Source organism: Notamacropus eugenii, chromosome 2 (assembly GCF_028372415.1).
Source record: "Notamacropus eugenii isolate mMacEug1 chromosome 2, mMacEug1.pri_v2, whole genome shotgun sequence".
In the NCBI taxonomy this organism is placed as follows: domain Eukaryota; kingdom Metazoa; phylum Chordata; class Mammalia; order Diprotodontia; family Macropodidae; genus Notamacropus; species Notamacropus eugenii.
Window position 1 is genome coordinate 94,745,823 of NC_092873.1, and position 12,252 is coordinate 94,758,074.

A 12,252-nucleotide genomic window follows, 5' to 3' on the forward strand; every position below is an offset into this window, starting at 1 on the left:
GAGGACAAGAACTGATTGTTTCACTTTTGTCAGTCAAGTCAACAAACCTACTATGTGCCAGGTACTATGTGCTAAGTGCTAAGGATAAAAGAAAGGCAAAAACAGTTTCTGTCCTCAAGGTGTTCACAAGTCTAATGGAGGAAACAACTATGTTCAGACAAGATACAGACAATATGAATGAGATAATCCCAGAGGGAAGACTTCAGCATCAAGGGGGAATTGGGCAAGGCTTCTTATGGAAGGTAGGATTCTAGCTGAGCCTTGAACGAAGCTGGGGAACTCAGGAGATGGAGAGGAGGAGGAAGAACATTTGGGACATGAGTTTTCCCTTTGAATCCCCGAGCACCTCACATGATGCCCCGCACATGAAAGGAGGGGCCTAGGAAATGTTTGTTGATGAACTGAGATCTTTTGGACTCCCAGTCTGCTATATAACACTGCCTCCCTTGACCGCCAGTAGCTAAACAAGAAAATGACTTGATTGAAACAAAAAACAATCTATTTTTCAGGCTTGCAGAAAACAGAGGACATCCTGGGAGTTATTTATGTCAGCTATTACTTCATCCACCTCCCCCCTCACCCCTACACCCCATGCATTTCTCTGCCAGGAAGCCAGAGAGACCCGAAGGCACCCAGAGAGCAGGTTTTTAATCATCTAGGCTGTAGGGGGATGGCTTCACTTGGAGGCAGAACAGGGTGAGCCTGATGCAAGAGAGATGGTAACCTTTGCTTAGCTGGCGGAAGGATGGAGGCCAGGTGGAACGAGAGAGAAAGCCAGCTAGGTAAGAAGACAATGTAGGAGGGCTACTGGTCCAAAAGTCAGAGGCATCCCAAGATCTGGGACAAGTGATAGAGAGATGATCCAGGGGAAAAGGCAGAAGAGGGACAAGACATTCAGGTCTATGAGTTTAAGAGTTTAAGTAAGGATAAAGAGTTCTTAGCTTATTGGGGAGATTAACTAATAAATATAATAGCAGCTAACATTTAGATCATGCTTTAAAACTTGCAAAGCACTTTACTTACACACAGGATTTCACTAGATCCTCTCAGTCCCTTGTGGTAGAAGCTATTATTCCTATTTTGCAAATAAGGAAACTGAGGCTAAGAGGTTAAATGGCTTTTCCCCCAGGTCACATTGCTGATGAGTGTCCTAAGGCAAAATATGAATTTAGGTCTTCCCCTCAATCAATCAACCAATGTGTATTAAGTGCCTACTAAGTGCCAGGGACTATGCTATGCTGAGAATGCAAAAAGAAACAAAAGACAGTCCCTGCCTTTAAGGAGATAATAGAGGAGATAATGTGCACACAAACATGTACAAACAAACTATGCACAGGACAAATAGAGAATGATGAAGAGAGGGAAGGCACCGCAACTGAGAGGAGTTGAGGAAGGCTTCCTGTAGAAGGTGAGATGTTAGCTGGGACTTAAAGGAAGCTGGGGAGATCAGGAGTTGGAGCAGAGGGAGAGCTTTCTAGACTTGGGAGACAAGCAGAGAGAGTGCCCGGAGCCAAGACAAGGCCTTGTCCTTGGAAAGGACCTGGGGCCAGTGTCACTGAATGGAAAAGTATATGTTCCTCTATGTCCAAACTGTGTTGGCTGTTCTCTGGGCTAACATGCCACCAGAAAATTGGAAAGGTCTTGCCCCAGAAACTATCCTAGGTTCTGATGAAGGAAACTTTCTCCTTATCTTACATCCATCCACCTCACTGCCCAGGCATCTCCAAACCATGCTGCTTGCTCTCAGACCATTATCTTCACTTCTTCCCTACTGGAAACTTAGACCACTCTGGGCTCATACAGGTGAGTGTTCCCCTATTTTCAAGCCTCTACCTCCTTCCCCAGCCGTCTCCAAACCATGACCCAATGTATGCACTCCCCCACTCCTGCTTTGCAAATTTCCCCCGAGTGTAGTTTTTTCCTATTTGAATGCAATTTCCATGAAGTTACAAGTCTTATTTGCTTTTATCTGAATCCTCAGCACTTAGCACTGTACCTGTGATTATCATAGTACATAGTAAGCACTTAATAAATGTTCTTCTATTTATCTATCATTTATCTATGTATCTATCTATCTATCTACCTATGAATCTATCATCTATCTGTCTATCTACCTATGAATCTATCTACCTATCTATCATCTGTCTATCTACCTTTGTTATCTATCTACCTATCTATCATCTCTCTATTTACCTATCTATCTAGCTATCTGTCTATCTATGGTACACCATCTACAACCCACCTAGTTGCTTCCCCTAGCTAACTTCCCTTAGAATTACAGAATTTTAGGGTTAGAAGGGACTTTGGAGAGATCTAGTCCAATCCAAATCAGAGGGACACCCTCCCTTCAGGGGGAATCAGGGATTACCCCACCAAAGAGACCAATGGGCCTTCTAGGACATCACCAGCAGCTCAGGAAAAGGATCACATGTCTTCATAAGATCCCAGATTTAAATTGGAAAAGGACCTCAGTGGTCACTTAGTCCTACCCTTTCATTTTACAGATGAAGACGCTAAAGCCTAGGATGGTTAATGGACTTGGTCAAGGTTACACGGTAGGTGTACACAGAGATAGGGTCTGAACCTAGATTCTCTAACCCCAGAATTAATGTCCTTTTCCACCATGCCATGCTAGCTCCACAGTAGGAAATAAGGTCATGAATGGAGAACTGTAATCTGCAAGGAATCTACTGAAATGAAGATGGTGAATGGCATCATGATGTGCCAACAAGTAAAGACAAAATGGTCATCAAGGAGTTCAGAATAAAAGAGAGCTGAAGATGGAGAATGTTTTGAGACCCTGCAATAGTAGCACATGCTGTAATCCCTGCTACTGGGGAAGGCTGAAGCTGGGGGATTCATTAATCTTGGGACTTCTGAGCTACACCTAGTGCTAGTCCCAGCTAAGCTAAGCTGACTCAGTGTCCACACTAAGTCTGGTACAAATATGGCGAGGCCCCAAGATTAGAGGGTCACTAGGCTGCTTAAAGATATGTAAACAAGCTCAAATGTGAGAAACCGAACATGTCAAAGATTACATACCAACAAATCAGTATCAGGAATGGACTGATAAGTGGTTACTATACTTCTGGCCTGGGAAACAGAAGGAGATTGAGTCTCAAAACGAAAGAGATAGAGAGACAGAGAGAAAGACAGAGACAGAAAGAGATAGACACAGACACGGAGACAGACAGATATAGAGACAGTGAGAGACAGAGACAGAGAGAGCCAAAGAGGCAGAGAGACAGAAGAAGATGGAGACAGAAATAGAGACTGAAAGAAACAGAGACAGAGAGATAAAAAAAGAAAGACACAGACAGAGACAGAGATAGGCACAGATAGGAAGAGACAAAGAGACAGAGATAGAGGGAGACAGAAACAGACAGAAACAGACACAGATAGAGGCAGAGACAGAGAGACAGAAACAAAGAGAGGCAGAGACAGAAAAAACAGAGACAGAGCAGAGAGAGAACAGGGAGGCAAAGAGACAAAACAGAGAGAATAAAGAGAGTGTGTGTATTGGTTATACGTCTCTATTCCTGTTCCATTGAAGGGAAGGGGGTACAGTTAGGGGTGGTGGGGGACTCTAACTACTGGCTGGAACAGGAAAGTCATTCTGATTATGTGGCAGGTGTATCCCTATAGAGGAGATACAGTGACTCATCAGCCTTGTTGCAAAGATCCCTTAAGACACCTGACTCCCTTTGCCCTAATTCTAGACTCATTATTCAACTTTCAGGGGATTAATCAGATTTCCCAGGCACCTTGATACTGGGGAGGAGGTGCCTGGCTGGGAGACACCAGGACTGCGGTCTGAGTAGCAGCAGGTATGGCCCACTTCATAAACGAGTAAATTGGTTCTCTGGCTTATTAATTTGTTTTGTGTGAGTTGAGAAGGGTGAGGCACCCAGCCAGAAATAACCAAGTAGACCCTATGATTATTTGTGATTATTGTTAATAACAACAACAACCATAATAATCCACCAAAGTCCTCCTCCTATGTCTTATCATGCTATTAAGGTGACCCTGTGTTCTCCAAGGCTGTCCTGATGGAGCACAAGTCTTGACAGGCACTACAGTAGAAAGATGTCTAGTCTTGACCCAGGGTCAGACAAGGAGCTTATCATTCTAGGACCAGACTAATGAGGTGAATGGGGATTGAACCCCAGGACCCTGGCTACCAAGGGATGGAGACCCAGCAACACATGCAACCATTTACTAAGACATGATGTGTGTGTGTGTGTGTGTGTGCGTGCGTGTTGGGATTTGTTATGTCGTTAGAGGGAGGACCTGCATGAATGAAATTACACATCTTTTGAAGTAACAATAATGAATGACAGTGTTTTCCTTACAAAGTACTGTACACACATTAGTCCTTTTGATCTTTACCTCTAGCCTCTGAAGAGGAGAAGTCATAGGATCATAGGCCTAGAGTTCCAAGGGAACTGATAAAGGTCACCTGGTCTGAGCCATTCATTGTACATACAAAGAAACTGAGGCCCAGAGACACTAAGTGATTTGCCTAAGGTTGCCCAGATAGTAAGTGAAAGAGCTAGAATTCAGATCTAGTTCCTCTGATTCCAAATCCAGTGCTCTAAATATTATTATCATCATTTTCCAGATAAGGAAACTGAGGCACACTCCGGTAAAATGACTCAAGATTTCTTTGTACTGTGTCCTCATCTCTCAGCATAGTGACTGATGAACAGAAATACTATCTAACATTTACAAAGCACTTCAAAAATATTATCTCATTTGATCCTCACAACAGTAACCCCGGTTGGTAGGGGCTATTATTTTCTCCATTGTACAAATGAGGAAACTGAAACAGACAGCAGGTGAGTGAATTGTCCAAGGTCACGTAGCTAGAAAGTGTTTGAAATGAGATTTGAACGTAGGCCTTCCTGACTCTAGGCCCAGTTCTCTGTCTATGCACCATCTAGCTGCCTATCAATTACTTGCCAGGCACTGTGCTATGCAGCAGGGATACAAAAAGAGGCAAAAGTCAATCCCTGCCCTCATGGAGCTCACAATTGAATGGAGGAAATCGCATGCAAATAAAAATAGACAAAGCAAGCTATATTAAGGATAAACAGGAAATAATTAACAGAGGGAAGACGCTGGAATTAAAGGGGGTTGGGAAAGGCTTCCTACGGAAGGTGGTATTTTAGTTGGAACTTAAAGAAAGCCAGGGAGATTAGTGGTTGAAGTGGAGGAGGGAGAGCATTCCAGACTTGGGAGAAAGCAAGAAAAAATGATGGGAGCCAAGAGTTGGAATGTCTTGTTCATGGAATAGTCAGAAGATCAGTGTCACTGAATTGAAGAGTATGTGTTGGGAAATAAGATATAAAAAGACTGGAAAGGTGGGAAGATTATGAAAGGCCTCAAATGCCAAACAGGGCAGAGCATTTTGTATTTAATCTAGAGGCAATAGGAAACCACTGGAGTTCACCAAGGGATAACGAGAGCAGTAAGAGGAGGCAGTGACATGATTGGACCTGCACTTTAGGGAAATCATTCTGGTGACTGAATGGAGGATGAATTGAATGGGGGGAACACTTGAGCTGGGCAGACCCACCAACAGGTTATTATAGCAGTCCATTCATGAGGTGATGAGAGTCTGTACTAGGGAGGTAGTGGTGTCAGAGGAGAGAAGGGGGCATATTCAAGAGATGTTATAAATGTGAAATTTGAGAATAGCCACATAGAAATAGTCACTGAATCCATGGAAGCTGTTGAGATCCCCAAGTGATAGAGGAAGGGATAGAGGGAGAGATGGGGGAGAAGGGGTCCTCAAACAGAACCTAGGAGGAACACCTACAGTTAGAGAGTAAGATCTGAAAGAGAACATAGCAAAGGAGACAGAGGAATGGTGAGATAGGTGGGAGGAGAACCAGGAGAGAGTGATGTCATGAACACCTAGAGAGAAGAGAGTATCAAGGAGAGTGATCAACAGCATGAAAGGCTGCAGAGAAGTCCAAGAGAATGAGGTTTGAGAAAAGCTCATTGGATTTGGCAACTTAGAGATCATTAGTAACTTTGGAGAGACCAGTTTTGATGTAATGATAAAGTCAGAAACCAAATTGTAAAGGGTTAAGAAGTGAATGAGAGGAGAGAAAGTGGAGGCAGCCTTTGTAGATGGCCTTCCTGAGGAGTTTAGCTACAAAGGGCAAAAGAAGTATAGGATGATGGTTAGCAGGGGTGGGAGGATCAAGTGAGAGTTGTTTTTTTTTTTCAGGATAGAGAAGACATGGAATGAGCTGGTGAACAGAAAAAGACTGAAAATAAGTGAGAATGGAAATGATAGATGGAGCAATCTGTTGACAAAGATGGGATGGAATTGGGTCAGTTAAGCAGGTAGAGGGCTTAGCCTTGACAAGGTGAGTGGTAAGTGGTTAATAAACACTTTTAATAGATTAATTGCTAGCCAGATTTTGAACCCAACTCTTCTGATTCCAAAAGCTCTTTCCATTAAACTCTGTTACCTACCATAGTTAGGGGGCTGAACTAGATGATTCCTAAGTTCCTTTTGGGATGTACAACTGTATATTTATAGTATCTTTAATTGGTCTGCCTGCTTCCAATTGATGTGATTTGAGAGGTTCAGGGACCCCTCAAGGACTGAAGTACAGGAGAGGGTTACCTGGAATGAATTCACGGATTCCACCATTCTTCAAGTCAAGTTGGTAAAGGTTTATTGTAAAGCCAATATGGCAGGCAAAGCTCCTTAAGGAACTTGCATTCCTTAAGGAACTTGCAATTTAATAGGAATGATGCTAAAGCTTATATAGGAAAAGTAGTGGATTATCTGGCAGATATGCTAATTAGGTAATAACTTGGTAACAGATAGTTGGTAACCTCATCACTATCTCCTTCCATTTTAACCCCAGTCTTTCAGTGTACATGGAACTTTGATATCTTTCAATCAATAAGCATTTATTAACTGCCTACTATGTGCCAGATGAGGCAATTAGATGACTCAGTGGAAGAGCACTAGGCTTGGAGTCAGAAAGACCTGAGGGATACAAAAAAAAAAGGTGAAACATAGTCCCTGCCCTGGAGGATTTTACAATCTCATAGAAGTTCTCTCACAGAAGCTTTCATTAAATGTGTCATAAAAGAAGCATTCCCTTTGCCCCCCAGGCTATGCTGTTCTGACTAGTACCAGATAGGGGAGTGTCTGAGAACTAGGGGAGAGCATTGTGTAACTGGGGGCAGGTAAATGGTGTAGTGGATAAAATGCAGCCTAAGATCAGGAAGACCTGAATTCAAATCCAGCCTCAGATACTTCCTAGCTATGTGACCCTGGGCAAGTCACTTAATCCTATTTGCCTCAGTTTCCTCATCTGTAAAATGAGCTGGAGAAGAGAATGACAAACCATTCCAGTATCTTTGCCAAGGAAACCCCAAATGGGTTTGCAAAGAGTTCCATGGGAGTGAACAACAATAACAATAAAAGTCATGTAACTCTGTTTCTGACGCACACTGACTGGGTGACCCTGGACAAGTCACCTAACTTCTCAGTGTCTCCAGAAAACTTCTAAGAAATCAAGCAAAAATCTGTATTTTTAAGAAGAGTTTCCTTGCCAGATGTTTCCTCTTGTCAATGAAATCTCAGATTAGACTGGAAAAAATAAAATAAAAAGAACTCTTGAATTTAGGGTCAAAGTATCTGGGTGTGAATTCCAAATTTCCCATTTATACCTGTCAGTTAAATGACAGAGATTAAGTTTTCTGGGCCTTAAATTCCTTATTCGTAAATTGAGGTGGTTTCATGGGACAGCCCTTAATGTCCCTCATCAGCACTGTGAAGCCATATTGTGAACTCTTGGCTTTTCTGTATATGGCATCCAATAATGAAAAGGACAGAAAGCTGAATTCTCCAAGAGTCTTAAGATTTGCAAAGTGTTTTCCTCACAACCACCCGGAGCGAGAGATGGAGCAGGTTACAGATAGAGAAATAAAGAGAGATATGGAAGGGCTGGGGGAACATGATGAAAGTCATAGACCCAAGTCTCCCACATGCCTCCAAAAGAAGTGTTTTTTCTACCTTACTGAAGTAACACAACCTCCTGGCAGCTGACAATTCCAGTTTATTCAAATTTATTCAAATTTATCTCCTCCTCCTTCCTAACTCTCTTGTGCCAGTATAGTCAGGCTCACTGTTCCAGAAATTTCCTCCCTCCCTGACTTTGCCCAAGCTGTTCCTAGAATGTCCTCCCTATGTGCCTTTCTTCTTATCCAAATCGCCCCTATCTTTCAATGCTCTGTTTAAGTTTCAACTCCTCCTCTAAGGCTCTTCTGGCCACTCCGACCCACAATGACCTCTTCTGGTCAGATCTTCTAGGGGAGCTTAGCTTCTATGCTACTGAATTCAGCACTTGATTGGAATGCATTCACTTCCTTATGTTGGCCTCATAGTTTTGAGGGCAGCTAGATGACACTGTTGACAGAGCACCAGAGTAGACCTAGAATTTGGGGGACCTAAGTTTAAATTTGGCCTCAGACACTTACTAGCTGTGTGACCCTGGGTAAGTCACTTTAACCCTGTTTGTCTCAGTTTCCTCATCATTAAAAAAGAGCTGTAAAAGTAAATGGCAAACCACTCCAGCATCTTTGCCAAGAAAACCCCAAAAGGACTCTCAATGAGTCAAAAATAACTGAATAATAGACAATAGTTTTGCTGGTGTCTTCATGGGCTGAGCAGTGGATTCAGCCTCCCAAGAACTGTGATTGGAGCCTGTCTCACTTACTCACTATAACCTTTGTTGGATTCCTTTTTTCTCCATTTGTTCAAAAACCGGGTTGGACTTGAGTAGCAGGCATTCTCAAAGGATGGTCTGAGGACCCCTGCAAATCCCGAAAACCCTTTCAGGGGGTCCAAGAAGTTAAAATTATCTTCATAAGAAGACTAAGACCTCATTTACTATTCAAATGCTCCCTTTTCAAATTACACATCTCTATAAGACCAGATTTTCTTCATATACTTCAACCAAAGTAACATATCATAACAGATTGAATGCACAAGGCAGGAGATCCAGCTGTCTTCTATAAAGCCAGACATGAAAGAGATTTGCAGAAATCTGTTAAACAATGCCACTCTTTTCACTAACTTTTTTGTTTTGGAAAATATTCTGATCAAAAATGTTATGTTAATTTTTATTTTTCTGAATGTTCTTTAATTTATGAATTAATACATTTTACTTATTTTTATTTTTCATTTATTATTTATTTTATTATATATTATTATTTATTATTTTGTATATTTCTATATCTCTTATATATTATATATTTATTTTACTTATTTCCAAAACATTTTGTATTTTCTGTTCCAGATACTCTCCTTCCCTCCAGCCCTTTCCTCACTCACTGAGAAGGCAAGAAACATAATATTCAAATAAATAGTTTTTTAAAGTTCATTAGTTTTAATTCCTAATACAGTGAATACTGATAAACCAAATGAACAAAAGCTCTTTGAAGTTTTTAAACATTTCTGAAAGTATAAAGGGGTCCTGAGAACAGAAGTTTGAGAACCACTGGACTAGTTGAAAGCTGAGTGCCTGCCAGCTCTAAATCTGACTCTGCTGTTAAGTTGTGTCTGATTCTTCATGACCTCATTTTGTGGTTTCTTGGAAGAGACACCAGAGAAGTTTTGTCATTTCCTTCTCCGGCTCATTTTACAGATGAGGAAACTGAAGCAAACAAGGTTAAGTGACTTGCCCAGGGTCACACAGTCAGTAAGTGTCTAAGGCCAGATTTAAACACAGGAAGGTGAGTCTTCCTGACTCCAGACCTGGCACTCAATCCACTTCACCACCTAGCTGCCCCCTGACATGTGTGTTTTTGTGTGTGTTAATGGAGGCTCCCCAATTAGATTAGAAACTCCTTGAAGGCAGGAGCCACATTTTCTTTACTCTTCCCCATGGAACCCAACACAGAGATCTGAAAGCACAGCAGGAACTCAATACACGGTCTTAAACTTCAACTTAAATACACTGATAGATTGACACATGTTTTCAGGAAACACCCTTGAGAAAGCAGCCTCTCTCCCTGCTCCCAGATGTCTTTTCTAGCGATCTCCACAGCTTCCTGCCGAATCAGCACACACTGTCCTCTTTGTCCCTATGTGCCCCTTCCCCTCAGTTGCCCTGACGCAGGCTTTTCCTTGAGGATTCCAGATGTGCCTCCTGGGATGCTCTAGCATCTTCCTAATGGGCTCCAGATGTGAGCTGTCCCAGGAAGATGCTGCTGCTCCCTTCCAAAAGAGCAGGAGAAACAGCTGCCAGCCGCCACCCCAGCTGTGTGCTGGAAATGATAATGTCCTCTTATTCATACTGCTAGACTGGGTGTCTGTGGCTTCCTCCCAGCTCCACGAAGTTCCCCCTCCTGCCCCCGATGGAATGCAAAGCACTTCATGTCTCTGCCTAAATAAGGTCTTTGGTTTCTCTCTTCCTTGGGATGGCCCAGAGCTTCCCAGAGAGGCCCATCAAGGTGGTAACTGCTCTGAGAAACAGCTTGGATCTGAAACAGAATTGCTGCAGCTAGACCAAGGGCCAGGGACAGCAGGGCTTCTTCCAAGTCCCATCAGAGCACAGGAAGCCAAGTCAGGGTACCCGGGTTCAAATCCCAGCCCTGCTACTTACTTACCCCTTCTTTAGGCCTCGATTTCCTTATTTGCAAAGAGGGAATAATACAGTCTGTCCTTCCTACTTCACAGGGTTGTCCTAAAGCACAAAAGCAATAATGCATATAAATCACATTAAAGCTGTGAAGCACTATAGAAATGATTTATGGAAACCCCTTAATTCCTACTTTGTAGTGATGCCAGCCCTCCATCCAGACCACAGATATAATAATTAATAATAGCTAGAACTTACCTACTCAGTGATTTTTTTTTACATTTATTATCTCATTTTTATCCTCACAAAAACAACCCTGGCAGGTAGACACTATTAACATGCCCATTTTATAGATGAAGAAATGAAGCAAATAGCGGTTAAGTTACTTACCCAGGGTCATGCAACTAATAAGTATCTGAGATCACATTTGAACTCAGGTCTCCCTGACTCCAGACTCAGGGCACAGAGCCAGCCAGCTGCTCAGATGTTTCAAAGGAGCAAGAGAGAGGGAACAAAATATGCCCCTTGGGGTTGTCTTTCATTGGATCATAGATTAAAGCTGGAAGGAACACAAGAGGTCACCTCTCATGTGAAAAGTGAGGAAATTGAAGTCCAAGGTTAAGTGATTTGTCTAGGTTCACACCAGGTAGTGTGTGAGTCAGCATCTTTCCACTGTTCAACACCACCTCTATTTTTTCCAGTGATCAAAAAGAAATCTTTGCTTTCCCCCACAAAAGAAAAGAAAAGAAACACTGCTTTTCTACCACGCCAGCAACTAGATCACCCCAGCCGAGATCCTTTTGGCACTGGCTGACCTGGCACAGACCCTCTCAGAAGAATCTCATGGCAATCCTGCCTTCAGAATGTCCTGAATGCTGCACATTCAGATCCAGTGGTGGAATCCCATCCCTATCTCTGCCTGTTGTTAACTTGAGGTCAGAAAATAACATTCTTTAATTGCCTTTGATTAACCAGACTTTGGATTTGAGACAAGAAAGGCAGAGGGAGTCCTTGATTACACAGGTCAGATAACCATATATTACTAAGAAGAACAAGAGGTTCTCTTTCCTATGAAGCTATTACGTTGCCAGCACTGGATTTAACCTTGTCCTTGGGTCCTCTCATATCATTCTCCTCATAGATTATTATAGAATGTCAGAGCTGGGAGGGACCTGAGGACATAAAGAGCTGGAACACGGAACATAGACCAAGAATAATAACTGACATGTTCATATTGCTTTAACTCTCATAAATCACTTTATATGCATTACAATATTTAAGTCTCACAATAACCCTGTGAGATACATGCTTTAGGTATTGACATTTCCGTTTTACAGACAACTAAACTGAGACTCATAGAGGCTAAGGGGTTTGTTCAAGATCTGATGAGCCAGTGTCAGAGATAGGACTGGAACCTAGGTCTTCCTAATTCCAAGCCCAGCACTCTCTCATGTAGAATATAGAAGGCCAGGGCTAGAAGACCATCCCGTTCATTTTTTTAGCTGAGTAGACTCTGAAGAGAAATTATTTGCTCAAGCTCACACAGTAAGCTAGTATCTCCATTTTACAGATAAGAAAACTGAGGTAAATAGAAGTAAGAACCTTGCCCGGGATCACGGACCTAATCTGTGTC

General features: G+C 42.4%; 2 long non-coding RNA genes across 5 annotated transcripts in view; one reads left to right on the forward strand and one right to left on the reverse strand.

Annotated features, from left to right (window-relative positions):
* The first annotated feature begins 470 nt into the window (after window positions 1-470).
* Window positions 471-12,252, forward strand: part of LOC140526039 (uncharacterized) — a 32,309-nt gene continuing 20,527 nt past the window's right edge. Inside the window, exons 1-5 of one of the 4 annotated variants that reach the window (XR_011974213.1) lie at window positions 475-782; window positions 1,718-1,803; window positions 2,505-2,555; window positions 3,740-3,827; window positions 9,336-9,419. This is a non-coding gene — a long non-coding RNA (uncharacterized lncRNA). Of the gene's footprint in view, window positions 783-1,717; window positions 1,804-2,504; window positions 2,556-3,739; window positions 3,828-9,335; window positions 9,420-12,252 lie in introns of those variants that run through there. The other 3 variants (XR_011974215.1, XR_011974214.1, XR_011974216.1) reach the window with 3 other exon arrangements.
* On the reverse strand, window positions 9,498-11,779 carry LOC140526041 (uncharacterized). The gene is made up of 3 exons (XR_011974217.1): window positions 11,010-11,779; window positions 10,648-10,724; window positions 9,498-10,521 (listed from the first exon to the last, which is right to left on the reverse strand). It is a non-coding gene; the product is annotated as an uncharacterized lncRNA (long non-coding RNA).